This window comes from Cnephaeus nilssonii (genome assembly GCF_951640355.1).
Source record: "Cnephaeus nilssonii genome assembly, chromosome: 7".
NCBI classification, from domain to species: Eukaryota; Metazoa; Chordata; class Mammalia; order Chiroptera; family Vespertilionidae; genus Cnephaeus; species Cnephaeus nilssonii.
The window spans coordinates 65,232,128-65,244,615 of NC_137078.1; positions in this window are offsets into that span (position 1 = coordinate 65,232,128).

The following is a 12,488-nucleotide window of genomic DNA, read 5'->3' on the forward strand; positions in this document are numbered from 1 at the left end:
CAGAGTTTCACCCCAAGGTGATATTTGAATCAGATCTTAGGGGATGGGTAGCAGTCAGCCAGCCATCAAAGAAAGGCCAGAGCAATTGCAAAGATGATGGTATGGCATAAGGAGCATGGCTCATTCAGAGAACTGCCAGTATTTCAGAATGGCCATGTGGCAGAGTGGAAAGAATTTGGGAGTCAGGTGGACCTGGGTTGGGTCTCTTCTCTGTCACCTGAGTGATCATCAGCTGTGTGTTCCGGGATAGGTTCCTTAACTTTCTGAATCTCAGTATAATAAAGGTATAAAGTATCTCATAGGAAGTTTCTGAGAATTTGTGAAAAAGTGTTACACAGAATCAGACACACAGTGGGCCCCTATAAAAGATAACTATGCTAGTGTCATTGCCATGATGATAGAGTAGGATAGGTATGGATGGTATGGGGGGTGAGAATGGCAATGTGATGATGCTGGGAGGATATGCAGAAGACCAATTATAGAGAACACCACTAAATAATTTGGACTTTGTTATCTAACAAATAGGAAGCCACAGAAGGGTGATCAGCAGGGCTGACATGGCCAGACTTGTGTTTTTGTTTTTTTTCTCTAAATATATTTTTTATTGATTTCAGAGAGGAAGGGAGAGGGAGAGAGAGAGAGAGAGAAACATCAATGATGAGAGCAAATCATTGATTGGCTGCCTCCTGCATGCCGCCCACTGGGGGTCGAGCCTGCAACCCAGGCTTGTGCCCTGACCAGGAATCAAACCATAACCTCCTGGTTCATAGGTTGATACTCAACCACTGAGCCATGCTAGCCAGGCCAGATCTGTGTTTTAAGAAGATTATCCTGTACAGGTGAATGACTAGTTAGGAGGCTGTTTAAAAGTTCCAAAGTGGAAGTGTAAAGATCTGGGCTAGAGGCTTGGAAGAGGACAGCCTGGAGACGTTCTGGGAAGTTCATCACCTCGCCTACTTCCTGATTGCACATGTGGGTTTAGGATGGGGAGGATTATACCACAGCTCGTGTTTGGACAAAGTTGTAACTGATGGGCTATAACCAGAATGCTTGCTGACCAAGGCTTCCATTAGAGTCCTCCAGTTATTTCCTAAGGATCGGAGATTATCCCACAGATCCTTCTTTGTTTAATTTCTTCTTTGTTAATCAGTACTTCAGAGCATGAGACAGTTCAGCAGAAATCAATTACAAGTCAATATCACTGAATTGGATGAAATGAAAAAATAAGCAGAAACTGGCTGGTGTCAGTGAAGAGTGGATCCAGGGGAACAATGTTTGTGTCTGTTTTAAAATAACAACAACAACAAAAAACACACAAGAGGAGCCCAACCTTTGAATCCAGGATAAATTAACTTTATCCCTATTTGCTTAGTTAAATTCTGTCGATCTAGAGTTCTTAAAAAATATAGCCTAAGACAGGCTTCCTCAAGCTACGGCCCGCGGGCTACATGTGGGTGTTTTTGCCGTTTTGTTTTTTACTTCAAAATAAGATATGTGCAGTGTGCATAGGAATTTGTTCATAGTTTTTTTTAAACTATAGTCCAGCCCTCCAATGGTCTGAGGGACAGTGAACTGGCCCCCTGTTTAAAAAGTTTGAGGACCCCTGGCCTAAGACATCTGGGTCTGCCTATTGGCTCTTTACAATATACTCTTATTTCAAAGGACTGATTTTGCTTTATATAAAGTTTTAAAATCATGACATCCTGGCATTGTGAGAAATAAAACGATACTAATACCTCACTTTTGTTATCATAGAGCTCTTTTCTGAGCACTTTCACTTTCAGTCTCACTTAATCTTGTGATCATAAAATTAGGCAAGCAGAAACTATTACTCTCCTCTTGCACACAATACAAATGAGGCCTGGAGAGATTAAGGGTCTTGTCCAAGGCCACACAGCTTGACAGTGGCAGCAGTGGATCCTAGGATTCCTGGATTATAACCACCTCACTTTAGTTTCTAAGGAGTCTAAAGTGTAAGGCAGCAGAGGGGAATTAAGTGTGGGCGGTGAGTGCATGGCTTTGGAGTCAGATAGTACAGGATTCAAATCCTACCCCTACCACTTACTAGATGTAGGTCTTTCGTCAAATCAATAGGCCTCTCTGAGCCTCAGTTTCCTTATATAAATATTGGAGATCATTACATCTCATGGTTGCTGGGAGAATCAGATGAAGATGGAACAATGTGCTTTCTTAGTTCAGAGCCTGCCATTCATTAAACTTCCCATAAATGAGAAATACTGTTATGAATTTGACACTCTGCAGTGTGACTTCTTAACTCACAAAGAATTTTGGAGAATGACCCTCTATATACAGAGATGAAGCCATATTTGTGTCCGAAGTCATAACTGATTGATTCATGGGTGGACACTTGACTCACATTGGGCCAATCAGTGATCTTTCCTTGAATTTAAAAACCAAAACAGAAAGCAGGTCTCTCTGTAGTGGTAGAGGCCTCAGCACGATGGGTAACCAAGCTTCTGTTGCAAGAAGGAAGGAAAAAGGCTGGCAGTAGGAGAGAATGAAGGACCATGGTAGAGAGTTAGATGAGAGGGACAGAGAATCCTAGTGAATCCAGTTGTTCCCTTGCCCAGATGGATTCCTGCCCGTCTTATGCCTGAGTACCAAACATTTCCTCAATTCTGCCGTATCTACCATCTACCACTTACCTGAGTTTGTTGAATTTAGATTCTTGTCATTTACAGATAAGAGCGCTGACTTAAATGCCATTAGTGTTTGCCAATCTTACTCACATACTTGGGTAATATTCTGATTGAACTAGAAAGTTTTTGGAAATAGAGTCACAGGACAGTTTCAGAGTCAGCCAGGAAGAATGGAATATTAATGCTGGCTCATTGCCTACTCTATGCGTGACCTTGGCCAGATTGCTTTACCTTCTGGGGCCTCAGTTTCCTCATCCATAGAACGGAATTCTGCCTGAAAGTATCTGGCACTTAGTAGGTTCTCCGTAAATATTAGCTCCTTTCCTAATTTGTTTTCTCTTTTCCACTTTGCCCTCCTTTCATGATGTTGCCACCTATCTTGTTAATATCCACAAGAACAGATCTCTGACCTGCGAGTTTGCTGTCAGAATAGTGTTCCTCAGTACTGTTATTTTTCTTTTTAATTTTTTACCTTTATTGATTTTTAGAGAGAGAGAGGAAGGGAGAGGGGTAGAGAGATAGAAACATGGATGAGAGAAAAACATCATTGGTCAGCTGCCTCCTGCACATTCCCCACTGGGAATCGAGCCTGCAACCCAGGCATGTGCTATGGGCTCAAACCAGCAACTTCTTGATTCATGGGCCAATGCTCTGCTGCTGAGCCACACCAGCTGGGCTTCGAAGCTACCCATTAATCACCACCAATGCTACCTCCTTTAACATCCGTGCTCTCATCCTTTGTTCATTTTAGTCCCCATGACCTATATAAGCACTTGTGATTCTCCAAACATGTCCTGTGCTTTTTTATCACTGGATCTTTGTGTATTCTGTTTCCTCTGTGTGCACTAGTCAAACAATCTTTCATCTGTTGAATTTGTGTGCATCCTCAGTTCTTAGCTTAGATATCACTACCTCCTGAAAGTGTTTTCCATCTTGAGCAGCTGAGTTAGCCTTACTCTGTTTCCATAGCATGGTGTCTTTCCCCATCATAACACTGATTCACACTTTCTTATACTTAGTTGCCTGTTTTACTTGTCCCTTTCTCTCCTATTTTTCACCACTTCCTCCAGCTTATGTCCCTCTGTCCCAACTATTAACCCAGTCTTGCCTAGTTATCACTTTTTCAGGGTCTCCTTCTCTGACTTTAATGACAACACAGGTCTTCTCTTCCCCACCCATTTTACCCATTTATGGCTCCTTGTACCACTTCTTCATGTCACCCATTATGGTGTGGCACCCATTCATGAAGGCCTGTCTCTGCTTTTTGCTCACCTAATTAGCATTGGTACCTCACACATAGTTGCCACTTGAACACATTCACATACTGACTAACTAGCCTAGAGAATGAGACAATCTTTAAATTCTCTGGACCTAGAATAGCACCTGAGACACAAAAGGTACATCCCCATCAAAGCATGAGCATTTTTTTTTAACCAATGGACTTCTGTGAAACCCAGGACAAAATAATGACAAAAATTATACTTCCAACCAACTACTGGATTAATGATTTTTGGGTGATGTGGAAAGAGTAAAGGTTTAGAGCTCAGAGAATTTGGGATAGAGATTCTGGCTCGACCACTGCTCTCTGCATGATCTTAGGCAAGCAACTGAGCCTTTCTGAGACTGTTTCTTCATCTGTACAATGGCAAAGAGGGCTTGCGAAGAGGAAAAGACGTGCTATACATACAAATTTCTGCCTGCAGAGCAAGTGCTCAGTTTTGACTATTATAACATGGCCATTTTGGCCTTGCCATCTGATTAACCTTCCTTCTCCACTTTGTTTGGCATATAGCCTCCTAATGGACTGGCAGTTTTCCCATCAAGCTCAACCCTGGATTTTCCATGAGAGACTTTTTGCTGAACTGGAACCACTTTGGCTCTAGGTATCAAGGGTCAACATGTCCCCATGGAAAGAAGTTAGATGAAAATTCTGTATACCATGAGTGTCCGGAATGAAGGGAAATCCAAATTATTAGAGCCCCCTGAAACCCACTGAGTATAAAAATGAGTGTAAAACAGAGAATTGTTCATTATGGATTTCACTATTTTTGACTTCCATAAAGGATGGAGGGGTTGCACCAAGGCCACTAGATGTGTAAGGTTTTTATTATTGGGTCAGTCTCAGATTGTCCCTCTATGGCCAGGGCCAGTTTCTTAGGATTCAGAAGCAATGTTAAAGTTTTCTTATTCCTAGCTAAGGCTTTGGGAGACAGGTAGTGCCACTAAAAATTGGTAAGTACCAGATGGAGACAGTATCTATTGTTCCTCTGTGCCTTTGCCTGTGCTGTTTTTTTTTTTTTAATTTTATTTTTTTCTGCTCAAAACAGTGTCTCCAATTTACCCACGTGCTAGATTCTTGTTCTTATTAATGGAAGGCACCATATTTAAATAGTCAATAGAGAGCATGGGTTTAGGAATTAGTCTGACCTGGGTTTGAATGTTGAGTCTGCCATCTTCTCGCTGTGTGGGAAAATGACTAACTTCTCTAAGCCTGTTTCTTTCTCTTTAAAAATTGTGGCTGGTAATGGTACCCACCTAAAAGGGTTGTTGTGAAGATTAAATGAGACAATGCACATAAAGTGTTGAGCACATTGTAATGCTAAGTAAATGAGTGCAACATTTACTCATTCTTTGATTCTCAGCTCAAACTGTATCTCTTCTTTGTTTCATTGCCCCATTGCTTCTTAGCCAACTCTCTATTTGAGGGCTTATGCACTTTATGGTGACAGTCCCAATAATACGGTGCAAGCCTGAGTCCTCAGGACCAGGACATGTTTTGATAACAACCACCTCACTCTATGACTTTGACAATCTTTCTTCCCCCCCCCCCCTCTCTTTTCATGATCTGTCTCCCAATTTATAAATGAGGTTCTATGGTCTCTTACAGTTTCAAGCCTTCTAAAAACTTGAACCAAATTAGGGTGGGATGCCAACAACCTCCCTTCCCGAATCACAAAAATGTCTTTCCTCTGGAACATTTATTACTTATACATCACTGAGCCTGGATCAGCCATTTCTCAAAAGAGCCACACAAAGTGAATTCTCCATCAGGGGAAACAAATGAGCAATTGAAAGGGATTTCACGCCTGAATGCTCGCATTCTGCTCATGCCTGGACATCATGGCCGCTACCTTTCTGTACATTATCAAGGGAACTGGGGTTTGTCACTTGCACCAGACCCTGGCCTCTCCCCGAGAACCTCCAGAGAAGGCCTCAGCGGTTACCGTAGAAACGTCTTCCTTCCTGGATGTAGACCCATGAAGGCTCAGGCAGCCATGACCCAAGAGGGGCCTTGTTTAAACAGGAAAGAGCAGACAGTTTAATGGGTAGCTTTGCAGCTCAGATTCCTACACAGTTTACAGTAGTTGGAGTAATAAAATTCATAATGAATGTTTCTTTATTTCACAGCTAAATTTTTGAGCTTGTTCTTTTTCTTTTCTTTTGTTTGTTTTCATTTATTTCCCCTGAACATTATCTAACTGATGGTAGTCAGGGAGAGTTTTATTTATTGTTAATTTTTAGGGAAATAACATTGAGAAGAATTGTGCTCTATATACATTTATCTCATTGATTTTCATGATATTTTTATGACATTTGGAATTATGATGTTGGGAAAATTGAGAGTCATAAAACTTAAGTTACCAGCTCAGGGACACTTGGCTGTTTGTAAGAAGTGGAACTTTCAAATGGATGAGCACAAAAAAAATTTCTGTTCTGACTTCATTAATAAATTATTAATTAAACGTGGAATTTCCCATAGGTAAATAGCACTTGTAATTTGATCCACAAAAAAAGTGTAACATCTAGCTTGCAGGTACATTAATGAGTTACTAATTTAAGGAAATAGTCAAGGAAGCCAATTATTAAACTCTTGTCCTTGGCTGCCTTTGGAGACTTGAGACCTCACAATTGGTTAAGAAGCACATGCTTTGTGGCTGAGACTAAGGAAAATCTATTACAGTCACTGAGCACCCATTACTATATATATCAGGTGCTTTAACCATGCTATCTTATTTAATGCTAGTAATAATTCTATGGGGTATATCCTACCATCTCCATTTTACTGACACAGTTAATAAAATCTCAGAAAAGTAAAAATAATTCATTCAAAATCAAAGTTAATTGTTTCTAATTACCAAGATCAGTGCTTTGTTGGCACTTAATACTGTATCTCCCCAAAGGAAATCCTTATGAGAAAAGTGAAGATTTTCATCTCAAGGTGAACAGCATTACTTTAATGTAAAGGCAGGTAATCTATTAAGGAATTGGGCCTGAGCTATAGGAACTGTTTCTGCAGCTCAGAAAAGGAGCTGGAATACTGCAGTATCCAGTGGGCACACTGGATGGAGACTAAACTCTCTCTCACATTCATGGTGCAGGAAAACAGCAACCCTCTGGAAGGCAGTTATTACCCTGGGAAAGTCCTGGGGAAGAGCAGGCAGCTGTGCGGAGTTGTAAACCATGACAACTGCCCAGACCCAAGGAAGCAGGTAGTTTTAAAAGCCAGTCGAGAGTTTTAACAAGCCATGGGGAGTTTTAATTGATGGAGTCTCACTTACACTTAAGACAGGTACTGTCCTCTGTCCTCTACTATGCTTATTAAGCCAAGAACAAAAAAATTACTGAGTGTGCATGTGTGTGTGTGTGTGTGTGTATGAAGAGAGATGAGTAGAGGTTTTGCAGCAGGGTGGCTGGAAAGCACCTGTTGATGTATTACATTTATCTAGAAACCATAGTAAATGCTAATTAATATTTGTCAATTAATAAACAAGTGAATGAATTAATACATAAAGAAGGGTAAGAGGAGAAGTGACAGATCCTGAGGTTTAGAAACACCTTTAGCTTATCTCTCTGTGCTGTTACCAAGTGAGACATTTTAGCAAATTTCCACGCTCCCCATTCTGTCCCAAGTTTCCATGTCTGTGCTCAAGCCTTGTCCTCTGACTAGGATGTCTTCTTCAGTCCTCCTCCCTAGACAGTAATCACATGGTAAGTGCCTCTTTTTTCCCCCCCACAATCTATCTTTGCAGGCAGACTTCTTTTACTTCCCTATTTTTCTACTTTGTTGTACATAGCTCTCTGAGATCAGTTGCCTTATGCTCTCTATTTGTTCATTTGTATATTTTAATTCACACTAGAGTGTGACTCCTGAGCTTTTATGTTGTTAGCACTTAATGTATTTTCTTACACACAGGAGGATTTGTAAATTAATGAATGAATGGATGGATTGATGGATGCAAGCGTGCACTAGACAAACCCTCTTACTTTATTTTATTATTTTTTTTTTTTAAATTTCTTTATTGATTAAGGTGTCACATATTTGTCCTCATCCCCCCATTCCCATCCCACACCCCTCCCCTTGGATGCCCCAACCCTCTGTTGAACTTAAGCATTGGTTAGGCTCATATGCATGCACACAAGACCTTTGGTTGATCTCTCCCCCCTCCCCCTACCCTCCCCTATCCTCCCTCTGAGGCCCGATAGTCCGATCGATGCCTCCTTGTTTCTGGTTCTGTTCTTGTTCATCAGTCTATGTTGTTCATCATTTCCCCTAGATGAGCGAAATCATGTGTCACTATAGATATACTTATAAGAATTGAATGTGCGACGAGCAATAATAGTTATGCTGACAGGCAAATGAATCAGTCTGTAGTGAGTTTCTTTCTGGACCAACAGTTCTTTTGAGACCCAATATCAATGTCCACCGGTTCCCTATGAGTACATGTCGGCACTGACCCCTCAGCTCTGGATGGTGGACAAATGGTGGTAATGCAGGTCCGACTCCCTCTGGTTTGGTCTCGGCTGGACCCAGGGGCACTGCTTCACCCGGATCCAGGGGTCCACGGCCTCGCCCGGACCCGGGGCCAGGCTCACCCGGATCCAGGGGCCCGCGGCCTCGCCCGGACCCGGGGCCCAGGGCTCACCCGGCTCCAGGGGCCCGCGGCCTCGCCCGGACCCGGGGCCCAGGGCTCACCCGGCTCCAGGGGCCCGCGGCCTCGCCCGGACCCGGGGCCCAGGGCTCACCCGGCTCCAGGGGCCCGCGGCCTCGCCCCGACCCGGGGCCCAGGGCTCACCCGGCTCCAGGGGCCCGCGGCCTCGCCCCGACCCGGGGCCCAGGGCTCACCCGGCTCCAGGGGCCAAACCCTCTTACTTTAATATGTAGACTAGGCTGAAAACAGAATGGTCCTATGGTTGCAGAGAAAATATTGGTGTGGAGCTCAGGGAATTGGGCTCAAGTTTAACCTCTGTCACCAGCTTACTGGCTAACTTTGGGAAAGTCACTTGCCACCTCTGAGCCTCTTGGCTGATATGAAAGTGTTGGACTACAGAATGATCAACATCCTCTTGCATTCTGAGTTCTAGAACTTAAGGTTTTAGCAAGAGTTTGTATGGATTAGAAGCCATCTCCCTACCCAAATTGTTATTACTGAGGCCACTTTTCTGAAATTGTACTTTGTAATGTGCTGGTCCTGCAAAATGTGATTAAGCTGTCTGCAAAAAGGGAATTAGAGTCAGCACTTGGAGATGGTGGGGAAAACAAAGTTAAGGATGTGACTCTCCTATAGGTCTTCTTGCTTTGTTTAATGTTCAAATGACATTGAACATCCCCAAAGAGACAAACTATACCCGGTATTGCTCCAGTCAATACTTAGTAGAACAAGTGATCTGTAGAACTCATTTTGAGAAAGTTCTATGCTGGATGTGTAAGAAAGTCCCTCCAAGGTCAAAATTCTAGGAATTTGAGTTTTGATTCAGGTTGGGTTGGAATCTCTTTCTAAAGGAAGCTCTTAGTAATAAAGGAAATTAAAATTTGGGGGTGGCATCAGAAGGGTCAGAGAGGAGAATTAGGACTCTGTGCTGATTGGACTGAGGACCCAACTCTGAGTCACTCCTCTCTGTAGTGATCCAATTAATGGGTGTGAGGAAGTGGAGATTGGGATTTGACATTATGACCCTAGAAATCTTTCACTTACAGATAGAAGACTATGGAATATGGTGAAGATTTGGAAAAGGGGGACTACTAATTATGGAATAGTCATTACATCCTTCACCTCATTTAATTCTCACAACAAGTTTAAGAGACCGGTGGTACTTTGCCTACTATTTTATAGCTGAGGCAACTGAGGCCCAAGGTCACACAAACAATGGGTAACAGACCTATAATTTGTTAATGCTCACCGAGGACATTTTTCCATTGATTTTTAGAGAGAGTAGAAGGGATAGGGAGAGACAGAAAGAAACATCAATGTGAGAGAGATACATTGATTGGTTGCCTCCTGCACCCACCCCAACCAGGACTAGGGAACTTACAACCAAGGTATGTGCCCTTGACTGGAATTGAACCCAGGACCCTTCAGTCTACGGGCCAACATTCTATTCACTGAGCCAAACCGGCTAGGGCAGACCTACAATTTAAACATGGGTCTTTTGGGCTCCAAAGCTTAAAATCTCCCATACTACATGGATTTCATAGTAGACCACTCTTTTTAATTTATTTTTGTCACAATTTTGTTGGCTATTGCTTATCTGTCCTGTTCTGCTATCTATGGGCTATATTATTTCATATGTAAAATTGTAATAATACTTAATTTCACAGAAGTTGTGGTAGGGATAAAATGAACACATTTTCTTTCTTCCTCATACTTCACCACCCGCCCCTTCTCCCCCATTTAGTTCTTTAAATGGAGGCTCACTAAAAAACGTTGACTATGTCATTTGTTTTTATGGAAGTGTCAATCTAAGCAAGTTTATGGTTAATGTAATTTACAATTCCCACGACTTCCCATGAATATTGGGAGAATATGCACACATTGCCGGTTTTATTAAAATGCTTAAGTCAAGTAGATGGTAATCGAATGTAAAAATCACCCCACTCTGTCCTTGAGTAGGTTATAAGCACAAGTAACAAAACTTGTCTTTTTATTTGTGTTATAAATAAAATTTATGAGAAAAAAATAGCTCAGAGGGACTAATATCGTATGCATTAATTTTTAGCTGTCCCTACTGGTAAAGCTTGTGAATGGAAGAAATTCCTGAGTGTAGTATTTGGGATACACATAGTCTTGTAGTTAGTTCAGGTAGAATCATTTGTATTTCCTGAGGAAAAGTCTCAGAAATCCAACTGACTTAACACTTTCTTGTTTTGCTTTTAGTGGGGCAAGCTGGTTGGCAGGGCTTCACCTGACCTTGGATTGAAGGTAATTGTTGGGGTTTTAGAGCATTGCCTATTAGTGAAAGTGAAAATCTGACAGAGAATGGAAGTGAAAATCCTGTATGTGCTGTGGAAACAGCAATACACATTATTAAAGCCTGCCATTATTTAGGGAAGAATTAAGGTAGGCTGGATATCTCAGCCTGACCTGAATCTCATTTCACACTTCCCCTCATTCTCTGTGAAGTCACATGACTGTCACCTCCATTATGAAGTAGTCCCTGACTACTTTTTACCTGATATTTTTTTCAATTTTGGGGAGATTTTGTGTTCCAACTATGGATTCTCACATAACATATTTCTCTCCACAACCACAGTGTTTGTCATTCAGACACATCTATCATCATATTTAATAAAATTCTTCATGGGCAAGGACCACAATGCCTAATCTTTCTGTGTTTCCAGGGTGTGGTGCAGTACCTAGCACATGGTAATGTTAGAAATAATAACTTGCATTCCAAATGGTTCTAAGTGCCAGGTGCTCTTTAAGCATTTAACATGGATTAAATAATTCAATTTTCACAACACCTCTGTGAGGTAGGCACTAATATAAGTTCCATTTTAGCTTAAGAAATCAGACAACGTAACATTAAGTGACTCATCTGAGAGAGCCCAGAGAGCAAAGGTCAGAGTGCAGACCTAGGCAGCATGGCTCCGAAGCCATGTTCTCTGTTACTACACAGTATTGTCACAGGTTAGGTTCTCTGGAGGCAGACCCAAAGATAGAGCTTGGGATGCGGGATGTTTACTAGAGGAAGCAAGATGGGGAAGAGGGAGAAGTAAAACTGGGCAGAGCTGTTAAAGAGCGCTGGAGTGGTTATTGCTCAATGGAGTTGATCTGATCTGCTCTCAGATGACCAAACCTCAACTGGTCTCCAGATATGGGCTGCCCCGGGGAAGGTGTGACCATGGGCCAAGCAGCTCCGTTCAGCTAATGCAGACCTTATTGGCAGCTGGAGGCTGTCTGTGCATTACATCCTCCACAGCTGGTCAGAAAGTTCTTCCTAAAAGGCAATTTGGATGGCTCGTATACATGTCAGTCATAGATAATTGATTGCCTCTCAGGGGAATGTAATAAACATTTGCTAAAGTAACATAATTTTTATTAATGGTAATAACTACATAACGGCTATAACTTATTAAGCATTACTATGTACCATATAAAGATGGCTACAATTTATTGAGCCATTAAGCATCATTAGAATATACTGAGGTTAATGCTATGTTACATAACCTCATTTTACTAATGATGAAATAGAGATCGATTGATGTTAAATAACTTGTTCACTGTTATATCATTAGTAAGTGGGAGAGCTAGTAGTCTCTCTTCCCAGCTCTTCTGCCCCTGGAGTCCATACCGCAAACTTCTAGGCTAGTGTATGTATCTTCTCAACTTGGTTGCTGTGAGCTTTTCTATAGTAGACACTGTGTTTTCTTCAGTTTTGTGACTCTCAGCACCTAGCAATGCCTGGGACACAGTATGTATTGAATATATACTTGTTGAATGAATGATGAGTTGGTCATCAATTAAAAAATCATGGTTTTGATAGAAGCTAGCACAATGATTTAGTAACTCAGTGACTTTGATTAGAAGCAACTGGGTATTTAATAGGGCA